Source organism: Tinamus guttatus, unplaced genomic scaffold (assembly GCF_059628265.1).
Source record: "Tinamus guttatus ecotype Peru unplaced genomic scaffold, ASM5962826v1 Tinamus_guttatus_pri_ptg000272l, whole genome shotgun sequence".
Lineage (NCBI taxonomy): Eukaryota > Metazoa > Chordata > Aves > Tinamiformes > Tinamidae > Tinamus > Tinamus guttatus.
Window position 1 is genome coordinate 492,488 of NW_028288806.1, and position 22,753 is coordinate 515,240.

General features: G+C 48.5%; 1 protein-coding gene across 1 annotated transcript in view; it reads left to right on the forward strand.

Annotated features, from left to right (window-relative positions):
* Window positions 1-5,827: 5,827 nt before the first annotated feature.
* Window positions 5,828-22,753, forward strand: part of IGSF11 (immunoglobulin superfamily member 11) — a 101,697-nt gene continuing 84,771 nt past the window's right edge. Inside the window, exon 1 of the mRNA XM_088527277.1 lies at window positions 5,828-5,877. The gene's annotated coding sequence lies outside the window, so the exon portion shown is untranslated. The remainder of the gene's footprint in view (window positions 5,878-22,753) is intronic.

Genomic DNA, 22,753 nt, shown 5'->3' on the forward strand with positions numbered 1-22,753 from the left:
TGCTGGACATCCCTGCCTTGTACTCTCCAGACTACCCAGTATCTCCCCGGGGTTTTCCTCATTGCTTGGGAAATCTCCAGAGATTCTAGAAAACTTGTAGAAGTAGCACAGTAATTTAATCCAGTAATTTATCAATAAAGTCGTCATTAGCCACACCAATATTAAGCAAAGTGGCCGTATGTCCATTGGCACAGTTACTTTAGCATCCTGTCTCATCAGCCTCTTCATTCATTTTTAGTTTCGGTACAGGAAAAGGCTGAAAACTAGGTGACTGAGAGAATGTTATGTGTGGTTACTATTTACCAATGAACTTCAAACAGTGAAGATCTGTAGGAAGATGCAATACCTTTCCTTCGACCGGAGGATATAATAAACCAGATGAATTTTCAGGTAAAGAAAGAAGTCCCTCTTCAGGTCAACGTGCCCCAAAGCGTGTTGGTGTTTTCCGGTATATTGGCTGGTCTAGTAGAAGTTATTGCTTCTCTGTAGAAATTGCACCTCACTTATGTCTTTAGATTATCACATATAGAGCAATGCTACTACTGAACGAGATTGTCTTTTTAAGGCCCGTTTTGTATCACAACTGTAGGAATGTGTCCACATGAGTGCTAACTTTAATGTATTTCTTCCCAACTTTGCCATCTATTTATTTTCTGTCACAGCTGTGTGTAATAAATTCCTTTAGCTGTTCTGCGAGGGAAAAATGGAAGAGTGATTGACTTTCATTTTCTGAGCTTTATGGGGTGTACTACTTAGAAGACTTGTCATTACCTTCATTTGCCGGTGTTTAGTTGAAGATTTAATTCACCTACTGTAATGATTTGGAGGAATCTGTCAATGTACGATTTAGAAACTTATTATGTAAATGGCAGTATTATGAAATGTTTTTAGGTGGATGCAGAATCTCCTGTTTGCTAACAGAGGTTGTAGCATGTATTTGACAAAGTATAATGGGCAGTTGCTAACCACATCAAGAACACTGTGTCCAAAACAAACCAGAAAGAAAAAAAAAATGTAGTTGAAGCTCTTGGGAACAAATGTATTCCAAGCATATCTGTGTGGATTGGGATTGGGGGAGAAAGGTGAGAAAGAAGACAGAGATTTTAAAGTGCTGAATCAAAAGCTTTAGTGTTGTACACTAAACTGAAATGCAGGGGGTCTCTGGGCAGGGTGCAGAGAGAGAGGAGAAGTTTTACAGCTGAGAAGGTCTGCTTTTACTGTGGGAGCTGCCAGGGTAAACTTGGAAGATGTAGAAAAGACACTGGGATGCTCCAAGTGGTCAGAAAACAGAGATGGGAAGTAAATGCATTTATCTCCCATGCTACAGAAGAAAAGAGTAATTTGTAAGCAAAGTCAGGGTTTCCAAAGTGCCTGTGATTAGGAAATTGGGAAAACCAGCCTGCCTAAAAAGGTGGAAAGGTTTGGGGGGCTCAGCCTGGGTACTTTGCAAAGATGGGCTGAGTGTCTTACCCCCTGAGAAAGGGGATGAGGAGGGAGAGTGTGCTCAAAGGGCAGGTCAAAGTGGCATTGGAAAGAACTGGCGCAGTGGCCTACTTTAGCTGAGAAGTTTGAAAGTAGGCCTAATCCATCTGGGTTTCCATGGACACATCCTCTTTTACCATCTGGCATTTAAGGAGCACAGAAATACATCTGTTTTTTGAGGTTTGTTTTCCTTAGGTATTCACAAGGTCTTCATGTGTGGCTGACGAGGGCAGCTCATGTACATGAGGGCTGAGGTTACCCCACGCATGGTGAACACTTGCCTGAAACCCTGTTTTGGCAATTTGTTGAACTCACGGAGCCTCTGTTGCACTGCACCTAATTCTGCATGACAAAACCCCAGGCACAGCTGTGATAGCTCATAGGGAGACCGAGTGGACATAGAGGACCAACTCAGGCAACCTAGCACATACCTACCTCTCTGGGTTGGGCCTCCTGCTAATTGCAGTAGGAAGCTTTCAGAAGCACAAGATCTTTGGTACTCAAGTCACTATTCCTATATAGCTGTCACTGTGGCCAGAAGAAAAAATATCCAAGGATGGATGAATTAACAGATTTTTTTTCCTGGCTAGTGACATCTGTATTATGTAGATGCAGGTGTTCAGCAAAATAAATATAAGTTTTTGTTTCCCTTGTTTTGCCGAAGAGGGATAGAGGTAGTTAATTGGGTGTATCTCTGAAGATCTGTCATATTTCTTCTCAAGTAGAATTAAAACTGTTCAATCTGCAAACTCTATTTCCTCTGTCAAAAGGAGATAATTAATTCCACAAGCTCTGAAGTTATTAATGATCCAGTGAGCAAATTTTATCCATCTCTTTATATCTTGGAAGGACAGATCACTGAGGTTGATTTTGATCAATTTGTAAGCAATGTCACCTTCAATAAATTCCTGTCTGACAACAGATAACCCAATAACAAGCTGGAAGACAGCAAAGGTGAGGTAAGATTTGGCATCTAACAGAGCTCTTGAACCCAACTGCAACCCATTTTTTTTAAGAGCTATGTTTGGGAGTGGGGACAGTGGGAGGAAAAAAACAAAACACAGCCTTCTCTTCAAATTCATTTCAGAAAGATATATTTCCCCAAGACATGAGAATTGCATTACTTATCATAATTCTTTCAAAGGAAAAGGCAGGCAAGAGTGGTTTAGTTTTTCTCTGGCTCTCTTTGCCCAGCTTAGCATGCAAAGTCCTGGCAAATATCTTGGCCATTCACTTTAAGGATCTCATATCTGTTCTTGTGTGCAATGTAAGAGGGAGAATTGCAGTGGTCAGCTGCCAGCATCTGATGCCAGGGATATTGCAAATGTACCTCCTCTATCTACAATGTGTTATTCCATCAGTGCCAAGGGAGGAGGTATCAATGTTCACTGATGGGCAAATAGACTGCTAGAGCAGCAAATATATGCCTGCTCTCAGCTTTAGGATCCAACCAGCTGGAGTATGTTGCACTCACTAAATGAATGGTTGGCATAAGCCTCATATTTTGAGGGAGGCTCAAGGACAAGTCAAGCAGAAATTCAGTGTTTCAGGAACAGTATCTCACCTTCCGTGTTCTGTTTGTGCAATGTGAGCTATTTTTGGAAGTGGTGTTGAGGTGGAGAGGGGACTAGGGTAGGAGGACTGCTTGGAGCACCTGAGGACTATTATCCCCTGTGGCTGCTCCATCCTTCTGCAGCATGGCCACAGATTATTCCTTCAGCTGCTGCAAGAAGCAGTTAAAATCACTTGCTGTGTCACTGTGTTAGGCAGGTATGACATAGTATCTGTTGTGGTAGCCAGACACTAAAGATGATTAAAATACTCACTGCTTCTACCAACTTGAGTCAGAAGGGAGTCATTTGGGCTCATTCTGGGTAGAAATGCTTTCTCTGACCACCAGGCTCCTGATTCACATTATGCTCACTCTGCTCTTTAGGAAGCACATGAATTCAGCTGCTGTACAAGCGAAAGGGATTTTTGCTGTTTACCTGCCAGTTGATACACAGCAGGATACAAGGGACAGTGCAAGGCGAGCCAGGATGGCATTTGCCAAATGCAGTGTGCCCTTATACTCAGAATTATACTTATTTCCATTAGGTCAAGAGAGCTTCCAAGTCCTGGCAGATGAGATCAGTGCAGCAGCTCTGGGGAGAATAGGTGTTTCTTCTTCTCCTTGCTTGCTTTGCTTTTGCCTCTCTAGAGGTGTCATCCCTAGAAATTATCTGAAGGAGTAAGGAGAGCAGCAGGCCACTGTGCCAAATGTACTGTGTGCTCTCTTCTTTTGACTTTGACGAAGATTATTCATCAAGAATTCTTGGGCTCTCACTGTGGTTTGGAGCATGGACGTACCCATTGCATTGCTCCAGGCAGTTGCTCTACCTACCCACGAGTATGGGGACCTTCTGGAACCACTGTTGATCATGAAGAACATCATGTTCCCCTACCCCCTTCATCCATCAGGTCAACTGAAGGAAATGGAAATGGTCTGACCGAGTCTGAGGAAACTTCAGCCCTTGCATTGGCAGAGAATGAGGGCAGCAGCTGGGCTATGATGATCCCCTTGGTGCTCTTTTGAAGAATTATGTCTTAGCTGCTTGAGTAGGTGCCAAGAGCTGACTCTACAGTAGCACCTTAGAGCAAAACTTTCTCTCAACCCTCCTGCCCACGTCAGGCACGAGCAGAGGGTGTTTCACAAGAGTGCTAGACCTATGAGAGCATCCACACTGTCAGGTTTAATGCCTGAGGACATATAGCAGGCACCTGACAGACTAGCTGCATCTCCTAAATCGCTGTGCCGTGCCTTCTCGCTTTGTTGTACAATCCCTCGTTCAATAAAATCTCAGCCCATATGGAAGTCATCAGGAATTGTGCTGTCTGATGGGACAGAAGTTCAACCATGGCTCCTCATGAAGTGTCTTTTTTTTTTAATGAAGAAAATTAGTAAATGTGGACTGCCTGAGTGGCATTTTCACTTAGTGCTTTTGTGCCAAAGCTGCCCCCTGATGCTGGGCTTAAACTAGGTCACTAGCTGTTCTCCTCCTGCTGAAAGTCATTCCTGCTCTGCTACCCCAGGTGCTTTGTCTTGTCTTCTTCACTCTAGGGGGTGCCGTTTCTCCTTTATTTTAATGAGCTCACAGACACCTAATGGATCCATGCAGTATTTGGGGCAGCTGATGAGTCAGAAACCCCACAGAGCTGTAGTGTAGGCAGGACCTGGGGATGCTCCCAGGGTCTCTGACAGGGAGGGGTAGGGAGAAGCTTCCCAGGGTGTATCGGCTGTCCACAGAGGCTACACAGTTATGCTTTGGTGGGGAGAAAGCCTGAGGTGGGGAAGAGAACAAAACTGTCATGCCCTTTGCTGCACTGTTTGAAGATACTCCTAAGCAAACTGCTTATTTTCACAGTGCTGAACTAGCATTCTTGTCATGAAGTGTGTTCAGACCTGGACAGGTTGCTGGGCACGCGCATGGATTTGATGCACACGGAGTGTTTTATAGACACGTATTCCTCAGCATGGGAGCTCCTGGCTTTGATCTTTTCCCCATCTGACCGCCATGAACTTATAAAGGGCCCCCCTTGCCTTCTTCCCCACCCTCTCCATGCACTTTGGATATCTAGTTTGCTGGATTTTGACTGATTGCCTTTCCGTGTAGCCTCAAGAATTGCCATTTCTGGAGCTCATGACCCTAAATGGCATATGGCTTCTTGGTGATCCCCGTGTTTCACCGCAGTGCTAACCCCGGCCTACAAGAACCGCCTCGTTCTCCTCAAAAACCCCTCAGCGCAGTCCGTGGTGGTCCCAGCTCAATCCGCAGCGGTCCCTGACAGGTGTCTATCCCGCGTGCATGACATGTCACTGGCGACAAGGGACCCCCCAGCGCGCGCGCAGGGAGCGCCCCGTGCCTGCAGCGCACCCCGAGCCGCTCGCCGCGCACAGCGGCCCCCTCCGTCCCCTCAGAGACCTGGGCAGGGGGGTCCCCTCGTGCTGCCAAGGCCCGTGGGGATGCGGGGCCGCCGCCGGGGCCTGAGGCGGCAGGCGCCGAGCGGGGGCCGCCCGGGCGGCAGCGAGCGCGGCCCCGGCGGGCGCGGTGCGGGAGCGGGCGGGGGCCGCCAGGCTGCGCTCTCGGGCCGGCCGCGGCGCCTGGCGCCGTCCGCGGCTGCCGGCAGCGGGGCACGGCGGAGCCTCGCCGCGAGCGGGCGGTCCCGGGACGGCGGCGGCGCTGGCGGGCGGCACCTGCGGCTGCGGGGGAAGGCAGCGCTCGGCGGCCGCCGTGCCCGGAGGCGGCAGCCCGGAGCCCGCTGCGCCCCTCGCCCGGCCCGGCATGACGCGGCGGCGGCCCGGCGGCGGCGGGCGCTGGGTGCCGGCCGCCCTGGCCGCGCTCCTGGCGCTGCGAGGTGAGTGCTGCGCCGGGCCCAAGCGGCGCGGCTCGGCTCGGCTCGGTTCCGCTCGGCTCGGGCCGCGGCGGAGCGGGGCGCTCGCCGCAACTTTCGGGGCGCCGCGGGGCCGGGCCAGGATGCGGTGCCCGCGGTGGGGAAGGAGGATGAGGAGGATGAGGAAGTTTTGGTGCCGGTCCCGCCGGGGATGCTCAGAAATGCCGTAGCGGTTGCTCTGCAGGCAGGCGTGCGGACAGAGCGCTGCTCCCTCGGGCTGCTCCTGCTGCCTCCCCTCCACGTCCCAGTCGTCGCGGCGTTTCTAACGGTGCGGTGCAACTTGCTGCAAAGTGCGTCCTGGCTTCGCCTCACGCCCCCGAGCCCGGGCCTGGCGTCCATGGGCAGCTCACCTGGGTGGGAAAACTCTGGCACGCGCTCGAGGCCCCGAGGCGGCTGGGAAGTTTGTGCGGTGCCATGACGGGCTCAACTGACTCAACTGACGCGCGTGTGGCAAACTGCTGTGGCCATGGCCTGCCCTGGGGACGTGGGGAGACAGAGCGCCTTCTCAAAGACGGTGTACGTGTAGCCGGTTGTGTGTGTGGAGAGGTGAGGGCTCGCGTGCGGCGGGTGTTGCTGCCATCGCGGAGCGCTCTGCTGGGGAGCCCCCCGGCACGCGGCCATGAGGGCAACGGAGGCACCTCCGGAGCGCCAGGCGTCCCGGCTCATCTGCTGATGAGATGGCGGTGTCTGATGGCCGGTAACCTCCCAACGCAACCGCTCCGCCACTCCGCGGCGGCAGCGTTCAGAGCAGGCCAGCCCTGTTGTGTTTTGGGGAGATCCACCACGTAACGTTGTGAGGGCTGCTGGGTTGTGCGCGGGTCCAGCACCATGCAGGTTCATTGAGTTTTGTCCGCCCGGCAGCATGGGAGGATCCCTCACAACCTGGGAGCCGGGCAGTGTCCCCCTGGCAGAACAGGAGGGCAGCGAAACGTAACGGGATCTGCCACAAGAAAGCCATGAACGTCACGTGTGCAGATCTCAGCAGGGTCTGGACCAGACTTCCTTGCAGTGTGGAGTGGGATGGATCCGGCTGGTTTGGTGGCTGTGCCTGGTTTTGACTCCACTGCGAGGTGCAGCAAGCTCTTCCTCTCTGCACGGGACCAATGTGCGTAGTGGATACAGTGAACTTCTCAGGAACGCCTCACATGCAAAGACACCCCAAGTCCTATTTTCAGAAAGTGTTTAGGAATGCGAGTTGCTGGGAATTTCACCTGCTGGCTTCAAAGAGAGAAACTGCGGGAAATAAAAAGTTGATTAGCATTTAACTGGAACGGATAATCTAAGCTGTTTCACACTTCATGCTATTTGTTTACTTTTTGCACCTCTCAGAGTTTGCAAAGTGTGTTCAGTGAAGTTCACTTTTGGGTTCCCAGTGCCCCAGCTTTTCGGTTGCAGACATTGCAAAGATACAGAAAAATACCATGCCTACTGCAGTTACAAACGCTTAAGTGGTGGAGTGTTTCTGTTAGTATGATAACTGTGCTAAAACATATAACAGTGACCAAATGAAAGGGTAAAATTAAAGAGGCTTTTTATTGTCTCTTTAGAAGAAAAGATTGACTCTGGGTTGAGGATATACTGGGACAATGATAATGGAGAGTACCAGCCACGTAAACACACCATTGCATAACATATTTGTATGCAGGAACATAATGTTTTTTCTTGCACTTTCTTTAAGGTTTAAGGATACCTGAAAGTACCATCTGTCTCTCTAGACTTTTTTTTTTTTTAATCTTAAGAAGAGTCCTTAGGAGCTAGTAGTAGATGGAAATAACTATGGTACATGGTCACTTCTGTGTTACCTGTCAGTATACCCATAAGTTTTTCGGTTGTTCTTGAAACTGGAAAGAAACCCCTCATGAAGCATAAGGAACAGACCTGCACTCATGCAAGCTGCCATAAAAATGGGAGAGTTTGTTCTAAATAACTTTTGCAGGGAAACAGTAAGTGTATTTCTATTCTGAATTGCAAAGTTGGATTTGGAAGAATGATTTTTTTCCTTCTGATACTTTCAGTTGGTTTAGGGGAGGAAAAAAAAAGATGGAAAGGTAACTGGTGGTAGAATGGAGCTAAATGTAGGCTGAAAAGTTCAGAAGTTAAAGGATCAGAAAGAGTAAAAGTGTATAATTGGCGGAAATGTTTAATGCCAAACGAATGAAAAATGTGCAGGCAAGAAAAGTCCCTGGAGGTCATTTTGTCATTTGTACACTTTATGTCTGTGGTGAAGTACAGTCAGAGTTTGTAGTGAAATGTCATTCAACTATTACAGACTCACTTTCTTGTGTTTTGTAATTTGTCAAATAACAACTTTTCACAAATGCTGATTCTTTTCTAACAAGAGCTAGATGGCTGCTTTCACAGGGTTTATGATACCCATATTGAATACTCTTGGGGCAGAGGCAGTCTTGGTTTTCCCTCTAAAGCATCATGAGTGTAATATCTTTTGTGGAAATAATATTTTTCAGAGTCTCTAAAGAACTATCTAGAAGGATGGGAGGGAATTCTGCTGAAGAGTTTTGAATCCAAACCCGTGATGGCGAATCAATCCTGCCGCATAGCCTGAAATAGCATACTGTAAATTTTAAAATGCGTTAGAAATCACATCGGATACAGCTCAACCAGAGAACTATTTTAATTACTCTTTTTTTTTTTTTTAACTGAATGGTGTTTGACTCCTGTGATGTAGTATGGCAACAGGTGAGATGTCACTATCTTGTGCTGTGGGTAGCTGGATCTCAGCAAACTGGGGGTCTGGCAGGACTGCATCAGTGCAGCACCTGGTCTGCGGATTTTCGTACGGGTTGGTCTTGCAGCACCCTTTTGCTCATTCGCATTTTCTTCCCAGCTCTGCTCCAGGTCCTCAGCCCGAGCAGGAGAGGACTGTAGCAGTCCCTTGCGCTTCCTCCGTGCTTAGGCATTTTTGGAGCGGAGTGCCATTTGTGCCAAGCTGTGTGGTTTTGTGACATGGAGATAAATCACTTTGCTTGCAACCTGACCTTGGTCCCCAGGGGTAAGCACAGCTGTGTTAATTACCTTTTGCATTTGTAAAGTGGGAAACTCATTCGTTACCTTTTTTTCCTTCAGTTTGACTAAAATGTGTTTTTTTTGCCTTTGTAAAATTGCACTCTCCAAGGGATCTCAAAGTGTCTCAAGAAGAGCTATATTTAGCTCTTCAGTAGCAGTGTGGCTGCACCAAGTATGGCATAAACAACTTGTTGAGAAACTTAGAAATCTTTTTTTTTTTTTTAATGCTTCCATTGGGAAGATGAGTTTGTGTAATTATAATCAGCAGTATAGATGGAGAAAGGGAAGTTCAGAGAGGCTTCATGACCCACTGAAGGTCAGTGTATGCGGATAGTCCTGAGAGGCTTGGTCCAAGCTGTAACCACAGGAGAATATTTGAATTTATGCAGCAGGTTAAGCAATACTGTAATGGTGCTCTTTAGGGTTGTTCACTACTAAATTGTGGTGAGTCATCTATATTTAGCAGGATGCTACTATCATTGTGCTTTTTAAGCAAAGTGCTTTTAACACAGTTTATTTCAAGGAGAAGTGCATGCACTGAGAATCTGTTCTTTGTAGTTTTTCTCCTTGTGGAGCATTAATGCTGCCTTCCCTTTTGTAAATGCTCAGAGAGAAATTTAGCTCCTGGTTGTTTAACAAGCAGTAGGGTAACAAAGACGGTTCCCTTGTTAATACTACCTTATGTTTGGACAGTCATTTACAAACATTAGCTAACTGAGAGTCTCTAAAATCACTTTATTAAGGAAGTCACTTTGATTTATGGCTTGGAAAAGTGAAGTGTATGGAGATCAAGTCAGTTAGTTGCTGTCATACACAGCATCTGCTGTGTCAAAGTTGCAGGGCTCCCAGTCTTGCACCACTCTGCTTTTCTCTTACAAATGTTTTGTGTCTTATGCACCAGAAAAGCAGAACACTATTCATAATTATGCACCGTGAACTGCTTTTACTTTTTTCCCCTTACATGTTGTCATCTCTTCAGTTTTGGAGGTCGCCTGTGACCATTCTTGCTTCTTTTCATTTTTTTTTTTCATTGCTTGAGCTGTATGAAGAACCAACCTTCTGTTGCATCAGAATTGAGGAATTTAGTGCTGAATGGAAATAGAAATTACATTCTTTGACATTTTTGAAAGGAAATTTCTCAGAGGAATTTCATTTCAGGTCAATCAATGTTGTGTTTGTGTGTGTGAATTCTTATTTTAATTCAAAAAAAAAATCTTATGCAAGAAGGAACTTGGTTGTGAGAACTCCAAAACAAAAAAATGCTTGAATGGGATATTTGATATTTCTGTATTCTCCGCCATTTTCCCCCTGTTTTTCTGTTGAAATACAATTCTGATTTTACACAACATCCCAAGTGTGGTAAGGATTAGATTAGTGGAAGTAGCTCTAAAAGCTGAAGTTGTTCCTTTTCTTTTTCTTTTTCCTAAGGGGTCTTTAAATGCAGTAGTCCTAAAATCCAGCTGGCAGCAATTGGTGATACTTGCCCATGGTTGCTGCGCATTATGTTTGCAGTGTTGACACGTGTATGCCAGCACCATGTGCACCTACATGGTGCTGCCCCTGTCCTTTCCCTATTCACCACATTGTGGAACAAGGTTTGCACCTAAAGAAACAGAACGTGGGGTACAAAATAAGACAGTTTTGTATGAAAGAAATATAGCCCCTTTGTTAATCTTTGTTTCCTTTTCTGGAGCGCTCGCTGGAAAAGAGTCAACACAGGATTAATAGTTGAGCAGAGCCATTTGTTAGGTGTGCGTGCGTGGAGCCCCAGCTCACCTCTTGGCAGTGCAGCAGTGCTGGGGCGTTTGCGTATCTGCACGAAGCCGCGTGCGGGTGGATTTCTACATTAGAGGGGTCAGATCGTCTACAGATAAAAGCTTCTGCATTTCTTTTTTGTCTTCGCATCCTCAAGAGCTGACATTGCTACGAGAGTGTGAGTGGGTTCTGTTTCACAAGCATCAGCAGGAAAAAGGCAGTGTCTGAGCTGCCCTCGGATACCGCTGCGCTTTGGGCTTCTGCTCCACATTTTGAGAAAAAGCCAGTTCAGGTGCCCCTCTCCACGCAGAAAACAAGAGGCGCTGGAGTTTCTCCGTGTCAGCAACCAGGCCGAGCTGGGGCAGCTGAGCCCTGTCTTGCAGCCCGTGGAATTGACCTGTCGGAGGGTTTGAAATCCTGCCGGATGGCGAGACCTTGCACCCCTGGTTTGCGCAGGCTGCAGGTGAGGTGTCTGTATTACTGCCTTGTGCAGTAACAGCAACTCCCTCTTTGCTGATGACGTGCTAATCTTTCCTGGTGGTGAATTACGGGTCGCGCTCAAAACCAGCAGGAAGAAGACAGACAGAGAGGGAAAGGAAAAGTAGAGTTGTTCCTTTATGTCTTCTGGCCATGTTTCCTGTTCTCTGGCTGTATTGAACAGCCTTTTGTCTCTCAGATGAAATAAAAAAAAGGAGGGGGGGAATTAATAGAAGCACTCAATTCACTTCTTGATACCCACTTGGTAATTTCTCTCTATCTAACTCCTCTCTAGGTCATGTAGACCAAATTTTAAGTGTGCTTGGAAGTTTCTTTTGACCTTACTAAAGAATAATGAAACTTTTCCATCCCTCCTATACATTCACATGAGATAACTACACACAATAATTGCCGCTGAGGTTGTGCTATCAGTGTTCACTGTGGCATTTTAATACTTCCAGCATCCTATTCTGCTTCAGTCTTCAGATGCCCTAACAGCAATTTCTTTTTGTCTGTTTGTTGCCCACTGCTGTTGCTGAACAGATGTTTTCACTGAGCTGTTCACAGTGATACCGAGATATTTTCCTCAAGTGATTACAGTTAAATTAGAGCCCCATCGTATGTGAGTCGCTCAGATTATTCTCTCAAGTTTGTATTACCGCCTGCCTGATAACTTTGCATTTCATCTCGCCTCACGCTGCCCGCTTGCCTCGCCGGGTTAGATCCCTTGGAAGTCTCTTGCAATCTTCTTTTGTCTCAGCCAGCCCAAATCATCTTGCCAACTCGCTGTCCCTTTTTTCCAGATATTAAGGAAAAGATTAAACCACCCCAGGGCTGGTATGAGACCTGAGCGTAATCCCTAGTAATTGGGGGCAGTGCAAGGGCAGGGGGAGAAGGGCTGCTACCCCTCGGAGCCTGGGTGCCAACTGGGTCTCTGGGCTCGGGGACACCCCGGACCTGGGTGTCCTGGCAGCCCCCCGGGATCGCGGAGGCCACGGCCCAGGCAGCGTGGGAAGGCGGCACGACGGGGGTGGCACCGGGCTGGCCGCCTGCCCGGAATGGTTTACTAGCCGTACTTTGAAGTGAGGGAAAATTAATCACTTAGTCCTGACCTTTTCTTCCCCAAATTTGAGTGGATTGAAGAGGCACATGTTCCTTTGAAGAGAGATCAAGCTGTTTTGTCTCCTGTTTAGGGGTTAAGGGAATTTGACCAGTTTAGTGACCCTGCTGCCTCATCCAGGGTAGCCTGAACCTCCTCTGAAGGAAAGGGGCTCTGATTTTCAGGAATGCCTGGCTTAGCAAAAACTTCAATATCTTTGCTAGCAGCACAGCCGCTTTGGACATTTTATTCCCCTGATGTTCAGCAGTTCTAAGTTTGTCCTTTGAATATGCTTAAATGATTATTTGTTTTTCGACTCGTGCGGTTTGGCCTTCAATTCCCTCTCAGCTGTCCTAGCTGCCACCTTAGGAAGTGCCTGCTCAAACTGAATGACTTCTTGTGCCTTCGGTTTGACCATCAAATGCATTTCCTTGCTTCTCAGCAGCTTTTTGTTCAGAGGTACCAAATACCTTCCCAGTGCCTCTGCTGATGCAAGTAAGCGCCATACTGAGTGTAACAACTTTACATTTCCAGCTTTTGGAGTTAGGGTTCCTGGGTTAGCTGGTCAAGTTCTGGCCAGCTTGCTTGCTGTCATCTTCTGTAATACTCGGGGACTGGGCTGCTGACTTGTGAGATCCTTTCTCTATCAGGGATGTTAAATTTGATTGTGCAGCGGTCGCGGCTGCTTTGTGACTCAGGTTACTCTTTACATCGTGGTTTTTTTCACCATGTGGTCTCTGGTGCCCTAGGACTGTCTGTCCCAGGTTGCGCCACTCTCGAAGACGCTGCAGGACGGCACCGCGTGCCCTGCTGTGACTCTTTGCTGAGTCCTCCACATGTTGCTGAGCTCAGCTTTTATTGCTGCTTTCTTTGACTTTCTCTGCTTCCCCTCCACACTGTGCCACAAATAGCCTCTCCCTGAGCGGGAGGCGAATCCAGCAAGATTGGGTTGATCTTTAGCTAACTTTTCTCCCCGTTCAGGCTGGCCCAGACAGGCGAGGGCTGTGTCCTACTCATCTCGCGCTCCAGTGTCTCTGTCCTTGCGCGCGTGCCGGCTCTCCGGGCAGTGCATCACGCGCTGATGAATGTTGCAGCTGTGCAGCCCCGCGCTAGGAGACATGCTGGGCATTTTAACCGTCTGCCAGCATAGCTCTCGTCCCTCTCCCGCACTATGCAGAGCTGCTGCCGCGCTGCCTTGCAGCATGCGGCTCCCTAGGGCTGCTTGGTCCAAGTTCTGCCCGGTCTGCGCCGATCCGTGTTCCTGTGCGGTCTGTACCCTGTGGGATCCATGGGGAAGTGGAGAGGGGGCTTCCCAGTGGGCAAGCTTGTTCTTTTGCAGAAGGCCAAGGAAAAAAGTATAATGTGAAAAAATGTATAGCTGAAAAGTATAATGTCTGAGCGTCTTCCTTGGGTATGGAGCTGCTAGGCTGGATGCCAGCTTGGCTTTCTGGCTGCGTCTCGGGAGCGCTCGAGAGGACCTTGGCTCCTTGGCAGAGGGACAGAATAGCCTCCGTGTGTCTGCAGAATCGTGATGTCCTTCGCTCATCAAGGGCAGCCCTTCCCCTTGCCCAGGAACAGCTGGTGTGCCCTGGGCGCTGTGGTGGGACTCGGCCGCAGCCCGCGCGTCCTTCCCGCGCTGCCGATGCCTGCGACACCAAGCGCGGGGCTGCGCTTCTCGGCTGCATGCAGCTGCGGCAACGCTGAGTTTTGCCTGTTCTTCGGGGACTGCTGTGCATTAGTTTCTTAAGGATGTTTTCTTTTTTTAAAAAAAACTCCTGTTTTCAATCGTCTCATCTATTCTTGCTGATCTTGTCCCTATTTCTACAGTCTCTTCAGCCCCCCGCCCCCCACTCTAAGACGGCAGTTTTGCGTCCCGGATTGACAGTGAACGCCTGCTTATCCACAGAACGGCCCTGCTCGCCCCATCCGCCTCCCCTGGCCCTCCTCCGCATCCCCCCGCCGGGCTCCCTCCGCGGGGCAGCGGCGCCGGCGGAGGGCGGCAGCGGAGGCCCCCGTCGCACGGAGCCCTTCGGGAGCGCGCGTCGCGGGCGCCCTTGGCAGGAGGTGCCGGCGAGGTGCTGAGTCAGAGCGAGGGGCGCCTGCCAAGGCACTGCAGCAGAAGGAGCTGCACGGCACGGCACAGCCAAGGCACGGTGGGTTTCCTGGCTGCCTCCTGGGCCTTTTTTTTCTCTCTCTCTCTCTCTTTTTTTTTTTTTTTCCCTTTTTCTGAGGCTGCAATTCAGCAGCGAGGATGCAGTTGTAAGGGAAGAAAGAAAGCTTGCTGGGGAAAGGCTATTTTTTTTTTCTTCCTCTTTTTTTTTGAGGGGCGTTTAAGCACTGGGGCATGTGGGCTCCATTCCCAGCCACCGCCAGTGGGTCTTTGTGCTGCCATTTCCCTGCATTTCCTGGCAATGTTTTGCAGCAGCAGAAAGAGTGGGATGTATGTGCGAGGCTTCGGAGGCAAACAAGTGCTTCAGGCAACAGAGGGGTGTCCAGCAGATGAAGATGAGGTGCCTGCAGCATCTTAGTGGAGGAAGAGGGCATAGTGTGGCAGGCCAAAACAACAGTGAAATAAAGTGATTGAAAAGGGGTTTTGTCTTGTCCTGACAGCTGCTTTTGCAGCAGTGTCCTATACTTGTTTGGGGCTTAAAATGCCGTGTTTGGCATGCAGAAAGATGGGTCCTGTGGATATCTAGTGCCCGGTGAAGCTCTACTTCAAGTCCATGAGAGCTTTGCCACTGACTCTTGACCTCCTTGAGTATGGCCAGTGCTAGAACTTGTTTCGTAGCTGAATTTGCCCTGGAAATCTGGCTCCTTGCCTCTTTCTTGCCACAGGTGGACTCTGACCTTCCTTGTGTGTTCCCCTCTCCCTAACACTGGCTACCGTTTTCCTGTCGCCGACAGAAGTTGGTAGTTGTTTGCACAGGGATACAAATATACGGGGCACAGTCTTCATACACTGGCGTGTGCGTCTGATAAAAACTGCCCTTGTAGGAAGGGATCTTTTTTAGATTTGTTTGCTTGAATACCCACTTTGTAGAAGGAGATGCAAAGCAAGGAAACGAAGACCCACAGGTTTTTTGAAGCCTTTCATGGGTACGCTGCATGCCGCCCTGCCACATTTTTAATGCTAACCTCTGCATATTGTTCCTCCCTAGGGGTTTAGATAGCAGCTACGTTATCTAGATCACTCTCTGTGTTGGCCTGATGGGGAAATGGAAGCTCAGAGATAGGTGGTGCCTTGCCTTGCCCAAGGTCGTGCTCTGCGGCCTGCGTCTCCTGACTGCCCATCCTGCGCTTTCCTCGCGGGCCTGCTGGTTTGGTCAGTGCTGCGCTCACTCCTGTGCCTCCTGGGTTAATGGCAGAGGTTCTTGCATGGCTATTGATTTTGGAGTCTCTAAAGAAAACCTGCAATGCCTGAATCGCGTGCAGTTGTTCTCCCTTCATGACGCCCACCGTGAAAGGCTGCGGAGGGGCTTGCAGGGACAGCCAGAGAGGAGGCCCAGGGGTGCCAGGAAGGGGGGTGCATTTGCAGGCACCTGCTCGCTGCCCCTGCCCCGCGTCCCGCAGGGGTGATCGGACAGTCCCGCAGCCGTCTGCAGCTGGAGGACACAGTTATTCTGGGGGAAGTCTGGCTCCCTGCAAGAGCGGGAGGCTCTGCGGCATAACAGGCCATTTAGGTGTGAATTCTGTGGTGCTTGGTGGAGATGTGTTAGCCAGGACAGTGCCACAGAGGAAAGTGGATCCGCTTCTCCTGCATTTTAAAGGATTATCCTCATTGCTCCAGGGAACCTTCTTTTTTTTTCTTTCCATCTGGCCATATCCAGTTCCTCCTTGTTAGCCACCCTCCATTTATACTATGACTTTGCTCTGGAAGAAGAATGTATAGAATAAAAAGTCTGTTAAATCTGGACTTTTCCAAGGTACCTGTGGGAATTAGGCACTCAGTTCCCTCGGTTCCCTTTTAAAAAGCCCATCTGATATGATCTTATGTTGAAGATGAACAAGGAGAGGAAGCTGCTCCATGGTTCCTCACGTCAGCGATGCCATAGCTGTTCTCTCTGGCTTTGATGTAGCAAGTGCCTTGCTAGAGCTCATTGAGCTCTCGAGGCCTTTGGGTTGGGAGCCTGCAGGGGGGTCCTCGAGTGGTCTCCAGTGTCACTGGAGCCTTTACCTCCTCTCCCCCTGCACAGAAGCTCTCGTAAAGCACTGCAGAAATATCCACTGGGTACTAATATGTGAAATAAGATAGTATACAGCTACCTTGTGCTGTGCCAGGACTTGATAAATATACCTGGCATTCCCTGGGCCATAGGTTAAGCCTATTGCTACTTGGCTGAGAGTGACGGCGTGGGGCAAACCCAGCTCTGCTCTCGTTTTGAAGCGCGGGTGGATGATGGGGGGGCTGCGTTTAATTGCAACACGCTGGCAACAGCAGTGGCGACCTTCACCTTGGAGGCAACTAGATTATTTTGGCAGCTCCAAGAAGCAGTCATTTTTCACTCTCTTCCTCCATAACCAAGTAACTGCAGCTTGCATTGGTTTCCCACAAACATAGAAATCCAGTGACAATCACCAGCATTTTAATTAAAAGTAAACAAATATGGTACGAAAAAATAAAACAGCTGCTGAGAGACCAAACAAGTAGCATAATGTGACTGGCAGTTTGAATATGTCATAACACAAAGCAAGATGAAGAAGCTGTCTTCATCTTTGGGTGTATGCGAGAGCCCCTTCTGGGATTTTTTGTGGGTTTTTTTTGTGGCTAAAGATAATAATAGATTGTGTTTTATGTTTCTTTCTGGAATTCTTCCCTTTGGCTGTCAACAGCTATTATGAAGCTTCATGGTCTGTGGCTCATTTGTCTGCTCTCTGTGAATTAAAAGCCATCTTTTCTCTCCTTTGACAGATAGGGAAGGTGAGGCATGGAGAGGGGAAACCGCCTGGGAAGCCAGCAACAGGTTGGGGTTAGGGAAGGTGGATAACTCCAGGTGTTCCCAGTGGCGATCCTGGTACTGAGAGCACGTTTGGCACCCCACCTGGCAGGTGCCCCAAGGCACTGGCCTTGCCAGGGTCCCAAACCAAGGGGAAAAAAGTAGGTCAGATGGGAACATCGATGGGGAAACGACCACTTCCTGCCTGTCATCCCTTCTTCGGATGAAAAAAAAGTATCTGTCTCCCCCCACGTTGAAATTATGTGAAATAGGCCTAAATTGTGGAGATCTCTTGGAATTATGCAGCCAAATGCATTAAGACTTCCATTGATTTTGGTCTAACTTATTAAGAGGATGTTTTGGGTTTTGAGGTGCAGTTTGTTCTTGGAGCTGAAAATCAAACTGCAGTCTAAAATCAGCACAAGTCTCCTTAGCCAGGCTTTTAAAACAGAAATGTGTAGCGGTCAGAGTAGATTAAGGACAAAGGGCTATCTTAATGCAGTAATACAGCTGGACAGTCAAAATGTGGCAGTGCTGGAAAATGCATAAGTTAACGATACCCTGTTATGTATCCTGTATCTTTTATGGCATGAATTTTATAGTCTTAAGTGGTAGTAAGATTAGAGGCAGGTGAATAATTTATAGCAAATTATTTATTTAATGAATTCCTCTTCCATTTCTTTGAATCCTTCCATTGTTTGTGGACAACTTGTGGTTTCTTTGCTTTCTACTTACTTGAAATTACTGAGTAGCTTCTGCAAATACTAATTGACATACAGCATGCTTATAACCATTTTTTTTTGGTGGTGGTGGTGGTTTTTTTATGTGCGTGTTCAGTCAGAGATTGAAAGAGGTAAAATGTTGTTTCTAGAGCCACAGTGGGCTTAATCAGGAACCCATCCAAGTCGTTCTCTATACTGAAAACCAGACCAGATATACCATAAGGATAAGCCTGCAAAATGTGGTCATCTGTCTCCATCAACTCCTTGTAAGCAAGAGTCTTTCAGGACATAAACCAGAGCAGGGTTTTATCCAAGGGAAAGCTTTTGGAGCTGTGAACACATTCACTGTCCCTCAGGTGCTGAGGTCCCAGTCTTGCACACGTGGAAATCAATAGGATGTTTCAGCTCTGTGTGGTTGGGAAGACAAGGGAACGTTTGCAAAGGAGTCTTTGAGGCAATTGCTTCCTTCTCCTTTGGAGACCAGAGCCCGGTCAGCTCAGGGAGTTGGATGATCAGAGGCCACTTCTGAATTTAGATGTGGCTCACTTTGCCAGAGCCTGGAGGCGCAAAGGGCGGAATGGGTTAGTTTGGAAAGCAGCATGGCTCTGGCTCCATGCAGTGGCTGATGCCACGGTTGGCAAGCTGGCGTTGCACGGAGATTGAGCTGGTGCATGAAGGGCTCTGCAGCAGTACGTGGGGAAGAGACACTGCAAAAGGAGAATGTGGTAGAGGGGAGGCTGCCTTTCCAAAACTGACCTTTACTGAAGCCTGAGATGCATCTTGGCTTGTTTTCTGCTTTCTGTGTAGCTCTCTCCTCTTTCTATATCATAAACGTGGATTTGTTAATGATAATTTTGCCGCATTAATAAATTTATTCTTATTATTAAGGATTGTTTTGCAGTGGCTCAGGAGAAATGCCAGGTGTGACACAGACCACCTGGCTCTGCAGTGCCTCCTACGGGGTAATGCGGCATTTCCGAGCGGGATGGCCGTGACCACACGTAGTGGGCTGTGCGTGTCTGTCACAGGCAAACAGGACAAGTCAAAATGGGCAAAGGGAAAGAAAACACATAAATTTCCGCATCCACAGCAGCTGGAGTGAACGTCAAACAGATGGGCTCTTCCACCCCGATTATCCTAACCGCCTAAATATAGAAATACGGTCGGTCTTTTTTTTTTTTCCCTCTCTCTTTTTTTGATAAATTTAAATTACCCGAGGGGGTGGTGTTAGCACGCGCTAGGGCAGTGCTAACGAGTGCAAATAAAAGTCATCTGCTGACAGTCAGATCATGGCTTCTGCTCATGACTCTCCCTCATCCTGCATGTGCACGCACACACGCGCGCATATACGTGTATTTTCCATTAAAAGTGTATAGACTGACAGCCACTGAAGCTGTCTTCATTGCTGGGCAAGGAGGTATGTATGTGTGAGCACGTTTTCACTTCGGGTCTCATCTGTGGCTCCGCAGATTCAGAGAGTAAATAAGCACCAAAGGGAAAATAAGCAAAAACTTCATGTTCTTGCCCCCTCTCCCTGCAGGGGGTTTGCTAAGTAGACAGAGCAGTTGTGCCTTACGCCACTGGAGGAGTTGGCAGCTATTTTGGTCGTCACTGCACAAATGTGCTGATAGCGTGTGCTGGGGGGCAGGAAGGTGTGCGGGGGACAGGAAGGTGTGCGGGGGGCAGGAAGGGAGGCGCGCGGCGTGCCTTTGGCCTGCCCCTGCGCTGCGTTTCTGTGCAGCTCGCGCAGTGCCGGGGCGGGCGATGGCGCAAGCAGCCGGCTGGCGAGGCCGGGCCCACGCGCTGCCGTCCTTGCTGTCCTGCAGTGGTCGGCATCAGGAGAGCAGGAGCAATGCGGCGGTGTGTGATATTTTTGGACTGCATTTGCTGTCCTGAGGACTCGGCTAGGGACACTGCTGGGAAAGAGGGACTTTGGGTTTTTTTTAAGTGAGGGAGCACAGCACCTTGTCAGCGATGTGTTTTTTTCCATTAATTCCCCCTGGTTGCTTTTGCTTGTCCTGAGCCCGCATTTCACGATTATCTTTTTGTTGTATTCCCTGGGCGGCCACGGACGCAGGAGGCAGGGAGAGGCAGGAGGAGGTGCTGCCTGGCGAACGTAATGCAGAAGAGCAGAGCGAGCGTGAGGCCGCGTTTCCCATCCCTGCCCCGGCGGGCACACAGCCTGGGCCTTGCGCTCTCCATCCCCAGTCAGCGAATGGCGTCTTCCTGGAGCATGCTGGCTGGGAAAATCATGATGCCAGTGCTATATTATTCTTACCACTGTAACCACAGACTATGTACAATAAGGTTAAAGGTTTGCAGCAAGACTGCCCAGGCGCGAGGCCCGGCCAAGCAGGACCGCAATGTTTTTTTTTTTCCCTTGTCCTTATGTACAAGGCTGTGTTGTGCTCTGTGGATGTATCTCAGCTTGTATCAGTGCAGATACACAAACAGACTGGGAATAAGACTTCAGAAACTCCGTGAAGAGATTCTTTATCTTATGGGCTGCACTCCATGTAAGGCTAGTGCGTGGTTTATTAAAACTCTGGGGGCTCATGTGGCTTGTGTGCTCATGCCCTCCTGCAGAAGCCCAAACCTTTGTGGCCTTAATCCCAGGTACCAGAGCACCTGTTGTACCATTAGCTTCTGTAGCATCTGCGTCTTCCTTGGAGGTCTTCCCTATGCAGGAACGATAGACAAATGTAGGAGTCGGATGGGCAAGGAAGGTGCAGGGTTTCCACTGTAGCGGCAAACCTTTAGAAGGAGGTTCAGCTGGCATCCGAGCCATGTTTGCCGTGTTTCCCTGCATTGTGTTGCTCAGAGTTTGAGTGGGGAGAGGGATAGAAGACATTAATACAGCAGTCAAAAAACCTCAGATGTTCTGCTGGTGTTTGTTTAAGGATGCCAGATATTTGCAGCTATGTGCTTGCCTCTGTTTCAGTAAATGGGGTTAACAGTTTCCCAATGGCTCTGAGGAATTGTGGTGGTCAGTGTTGTTATTCTGCCCGTGCTTTGAGTCTCTTAACTGTTCTGCCAAATTTTAAAAAAGAGGGCCTGAACCTTTCCTATGCTTGGATTCAGACTCAGTTTGTATGGAAAATTTCAGCTGTCTTTGCCTTGTTCCTGAGAATAGAATTAGGGCAAAAAAATAGTTCTTCTGTGTTTGAAAAGGAATTTTTTTGGATGCTGCTTTTCCTCCACGTTTTGTAGCCATACCTTGAAACACAGCAGGACACAGGTGTGCTTTCTGCCACTTTTGAGCAAACCTGCCCCAATTTGGCCAAGTCAGAAGCTTTTCAAGAATCAAAACTGCTTTTCCATGTGCTCAGCGGAGACAATGTAAAATTTAGCAAGGGAAAAACACTTGTTTTTGTTTTTTTTTTCTTTTCCCTGTGCAGCTACCACGGGTGGCAGGGCTGTTATACCCCCTCAGCCCACAGAATGATCATGTTCAGTGTGGGGCAGGAGCTGGACAGGAAGGTCACTGAGAAAGGGGGTGCTTGCAGGATCACGGCACGTGTGGAACTGTGCTGGGCTTGGGGAGGAGAACGGAGGAGGCCAAGTGGAGCTGGATGGAGGCTGGCGCCCGTGGCGGGGAGCTCCGTGGGGTGAGGGAAGGGCTGGCAGGGGCTGCCGCAGAAGCAGAGGAGAATCGCTGAGGTTGGAAGGTGCCTCTGGAGATGGCCCAGCCCAACCTCCTGCTCCAGCAGCGTCATCAGGTTGTTCAGGGCTGCGCCTGTGCTGGGTTTGAGTATCTCCCAGGATGGAGACTCCAGCAACCTCTCCGGGCTCTGTTCCAGTGCTCGTTCACCCTCACTGTAAAAATGCTTTATTTTCCCTTGTGTTTAAATGGCATTTCTGCTTTATTTTCCCTTGTGTTTAAATGGCATTTCCTGTGTTGAGGTTTGTGCCCACTGCCTCTTGTCCTGTCACAAACACAAAAGTCAACCTCCACCTTGTTTACCCGTTCTCATCAGGCATTTATATACACTGATAAGACGCCCGGAATCCTCTTTTCCAGAAGCAATCCCGGCTTTCTCAGCTTCTCTGCTTGTGACAAGTGACACTGTCACAAAGGGATTGTGACTGGGAGCAGCGATGAGCTTTGTGAGGGTCCCTGTGATCTGATAAGGCTGAGAGGAGAGCAGGAGGGTGAATCTGGGACAGGCTGGACAAGCAGAGTAGTTTCCTATCGTGGAGGAACTGGAAAAGTAGCTGAATTTGGTTGTGAAGCACGTGGGATACTACAGCATTGAACATCCTAGAAACCCCAGGGAACAGAGTGTTTCTTTCTTCTGCCTGGAGCTTGAAGTTATGCCACAAAGATGACCTGCAATCGCGCATTTATTATGGGGCAAAAGAGAAAACTAAATATGTGCTCAGTTTTTCTTTGTCCCAGAGGTTAAAAGAAGGAGAAACATAGTGGCATTTTTTTTTTTAAAAAAAAGCGTTATTCTCCCCCTTCTTCCTTCCCAGTGTGTGACAGTTATATATTAGCAGTGTCTGGTGCTCTTCCTTTTCTGGCCTCATCTGTGCTGAATAGTTGAGTTTTGGCACCTGAGGGTTTGAACAGTTTGCTTACAACCCACCCTGTTGAAGGCTTAAACTTGCACAGCAGGAGTTAAAAAGGAGATGAATACTAACATGATAATAATGTAAAAGCTATTAATGATTGTTATATTAATAGTAATAAACAGCCATGAAACTAAAAAAAAAAAAAAGAGGTTTAAATTTCAGCAGAAAGGATTGCACATTTTATCTTTTCACTGCAGTTGATACGTTATGTTCCAGAAACTTTTCCCATCACTTTTTCACTAAGAACTCACTTG